At 46.5% G+C, this 4,040-nt stretch overlaps 1 pseudogene; it reads left to right on the top strand.

The window, feature by feature from the left end:
• Positions 1–1,256: 1,256 nt before the first annotated feature.
• LOC101584552 lies at positions 1,257–3,514 on the top strand (annotated as a pseudogene).
• Positions 3,515–4,040: the final 526 nt, after the last annotated feature.

Raw genomic sequence — 4,040 nt, 5'->3', positions numbered from 1 at the left:
CCAGGGAAGCACTTATTCCACTGAGCCATCTCTTGGGCATTCTCGTAAGTATTTCTACACTCCTTATATTAAGATCAGAAAACACAAAGTATATTTATGGCCTAGATGATTTTGCTATCAATCTGAATCTTAAGACTATGTGTGGTTTTGAGAAAGTTAGGACAACAAACAAAAACATGGCATTTTTCTACCCAACTTAGTAGTAGATATTTATTACTGGCTAATGAATTTCCAGATTTATGACACTCTAAAAGAGCATTGTTGGGTCGGGGAGATAGCACAGCGGTCTAAGCACCTGACTGGCAAGCACAAGACTTGAGCTCTATCCCCGGCACCGCATGCCACGCCAACCCCACCCTGGGCATGCTGAGCTGGCCACTGAAAGCAGGTGTGGTGTCACACACCTGTATTCCCAGAGCTGGGGAGGATGAAACAGGAGGATCACTACGAGTCTGAGCTGCATATTGAGAACCTGTACCAAATACATAAAATTAATTAAATAAATAAATAAACATTGTCACTATAATTTGGCACCACAGATCTTAAAGATAAAAATGATTTGCCAACTATGCCTTTTTTTCCTTGCTTATTAAATCCTGGCATTGCATTTTCCAAACAAACATTGAAAAAAAAGTTTGCAGTGTTTAAATAAAAATAAAAACCGTTGCCTCTAGAAGCTCACTGCAACCCAACCTAAGGATTGCTCCTTTCTGCCCCCTGCTATGGAACTGTGACAGAAAGGGAAGACCAAGACCACCATGGTGGCCCAGACCTGCAAGTAGTCAACAAAGAAAGACTCGCTTCTGCGGGTTGCTGACCTGAGAACTCAGCTGTATTGTAAACAGTCAGGGTGAGCATAGGGCTCAGCAAAAAGGAACTGTGTTGAAGGGACTGCATTGTTTCCAATTAAATACAGCACACTTCTCATTTCCTCAAGTTTTAAAATCGTGAAATTCTATACTTCTAAGTTATCATCTTCTACTCAAGTTCCATGAAGTGGTTGAAAGTTTTTCAGAGCTGGTAGACTGCAGGGATAGGAAATGACGTAATGATGGTGGAAGTGTGTGAGGGTTCAAGATGGTGGAGATTGGGTGCTGGACCGAGAAGCAGAGGTGAAGACCTGTGTGGAGGAAAAGAGGCTGGGAGATATCCTCTCCTCCCCACACCAGCTTTGGGAGCTCAGCAGAAGTAATTTCTGCTTGTTTGGTTGGTTGGTTGGTTGGTTTAGAATAAGTGAACCATTATAGATTGCCAATATGGAGCCAAGATTGACATCATCCACCAAGGATGGAAATTTTATGAACCCAACCAACTAAGCTCAAAAGCAAGCCCAGAAAGGGCAATTGAAGAAAAGCAGGAAACACTGAGTATGTCTGGTAATATGAATAAATGGTTGGAAGAGAACACTATGGATTACAACAAATACTGTGAAATGTGTATTACTTTGTTAAGTGGAATTCTGAATCACTTGTAATTTTTGTTTTAATTCTAATTTGTACTCTTTGAAAAAATAAAAATAAAGAATAAATTAAAAATAAAAATAAAACAATGCATGATGGTTCAAGCTGCAGTTTTGAAGATGAAAGATCCCAAACATTATCCAGTGCATTGAGAAAGTGGATGAAGTGGACTTTAACCCAGTGCAGCATCCACAGTTAACCGGCAAAGCACTGGAACATAAACATGAATATTTTGTGAAACCTTTGAATGCATCCAACGACTTAAGAGAATACAGACTGTCCTACTAATCAGTTTTGAAACTGTCTAATTGCTATTTGTTTCTCAATGAAATTGTTTTAAAAAAGGATGTGTACAAAGAATTGCAAAAGCTAGAAATAGAAAATGAGGAGAAAAGGGCTCAGCTTAGCCCCTATTTTCATGCTGTCAACAATGCCCAGCATGTAGAAGCAGAGAGCATTCCTTTGCCAAAAATGCCACACGTGGCTTCCAACGTCCTAATCCAGGTCATTGCACTTCCTGGTGCCCAGCCACTCGCCATCCTTAAGAAGACCTCAGCCTATGGACCTCCAACTCGAGCAGATTCTACCTTTCCTCTTCTTGGACATGGTGGTCCATGTTTGCCCCCCGGCAAAAAACCTCTGGGTCCTCCACCTGGTCTGCCTTCTCTCCGTCTGAAGATGTATGGTCATAACGTGGGCTTTGCTCTTGGTCTTACTCCTCGTATGCAAGGTGAAGGTGCGTCGTACAGTCCCGATCCGGCACAGCGTGGTCCTGACGATGACACCTCCAGCACCAGTGGAGGTGACGGCTACCCCGAGGACATGGATCAGGACAAGCATGATGTCAGAAGGGATGACAGTCACACAGACAGATCAGATGGAGAAAGTGAGGGGAATGAGTTTATGCACCATGATGGTCGTGAGTGAGACAACACCAAGGAGAAGGCAGGTAGGTGTGAGCGTGCAGTTCGCAGACAGGCCTGGAAACTCAATAAAGAAGCAGAACTGGAGCTGACTCCTTTTCAAGCCAGGATGCTGAGAATGGCAGGCCAGGAAGTCCCTGAGGAGGGTCAGGAAGAAGAGGAATTTTCAGAGAAGGACAATGATGCTGCTGATGATTCTGAAGCAGAAAAGCAATCACAACAGCAGCATAAGCAGGATTCTCACGCTAAGGACACATCTACCTCTTCTTCCCAGCAGCAGGCATCCCACAGTCTGTTCCCTCTCAGATTCAGGCAGTGCCTATGCCAGGACCATGTCCTCCTGAGCCATCATCCACAGACGCTCCTCCATTCCTGGGTCCACCAGGAATGCCAGGACTCTGTGCGCCTTTATCATGTCTTTTGCCCTCAGGATACCAGCAGGCTGGTGCCCTGGTCCTCCCCTGGGCTTTCTCCAGGGCTGCCTCCTAGCGCCCTTCCTCAGGGGATGCCCAGCCAGGCTACCTTCCCCAGCACCACCAGGGATCCCTCCTCCCTGATCTGGCATGATGCACCCACCTCTGGTGCCCTTTGGACCTACCCCACCTGGGCTTTTCCTACCAACTCCTTTGCTGAACTCAGGCGTGTTGAGTGCCCCCTGCAAGGTTTTGTTTGTTTGTTTGCCAGCTCAGCCTGCCCTGAGGATGGATCTGGGGCAGCATGGGGTGCCGGGGATGGAACTATGTCCCTGTGCCTGCCTACGCTTGCCTAAGCAGGCTCTTTAGACCACTGAGCTATCTCGCTGGCCCCGCCCCCCACCACTTGACTCAGCAGCCCAAGGCAGATGACTTGAGTGCAGCCACTACTGAGAAGAGAGCCTCAGCAGCCTTGAGTGCTAATGCTGAGCCCCAGGTCACTGTCCCCAGCAGAGATTACTCGATTTGTGCCCACTGTGCAGAGAGCACGTCCAGAGATCAAGGGGGCCAACGCTGCTCCCCAAAGAAAACCAGAGGATGACCCCGCTGTGTCTCATTCCAAAGCGGGCCCCAAGTCTGGTCCCCTGCTCCTGTCTTGGTACAAACTCAGGATGATGTTTATGAAGCTTTCATGAGAGAGATGGAAGGGCTGCTGTGACAGCTACTGATGCCGAAGCAGGCTTGTGCTCACAGCAGTTCAAGGAGCAAGACACGCAAATTAAAACTTGGGCGAAGGAGACACTTCAACCGTCAGGGTGTGCTCTAATTTCAGTTCAAGCAGTATCGCAGAGTTCAGCCTCGTCTGGAATTGCCTGCACCTGAGAGGGGGCGCTTCTCCCAGACTGGTCCCTGAAGCAGTGCTGCTGACCACCGTTCTCTTCCCACCATTGTTCTCATCCCCCTTCTCCCTCTCCTCCAATTTTTCGGAAATCTGCAACCAGGCTCATCTTACTCATTTTGACTCTCTTGCTGTGTGCTGTGGACCCTGGGAAAGAGATTTCCCAAAATGCAGTTTGATTCTTCTTTTTGTGTCTGAGTTATTTTTAATATTTTCATGTAAATATTTTACCTGTAGCTAAATGGATTGCAATGTCATTTCCTAATTTAAAGTAAGGTACAGGAGGAGAAAATGTGCAATTCCTTGACTTAAATTATTTCCCACTGACCTAAGCTTTCTTTCATGG

Source organism: Octodon degus, unplaced genomic scaffold, assembly GCF_000260255.1.
Source record: "Octodon degus isolate 3935 unplaced genomic scaffold, OctDeg1.0 scaffold00054, whole genome shotgun sequence".
In the NCBI taxonomy this organism is placed as follows: domain Eukaryota; kingdom Metazoa; phylum Chordata; class Mammalia; order Rodentia; family Octodontidae; genus Octodon; species Octodon degus.
Note: the sequence above shows the minus strand (reverse complement) of the source record. Positions and strands in the feature narration are given on the sequence as shown.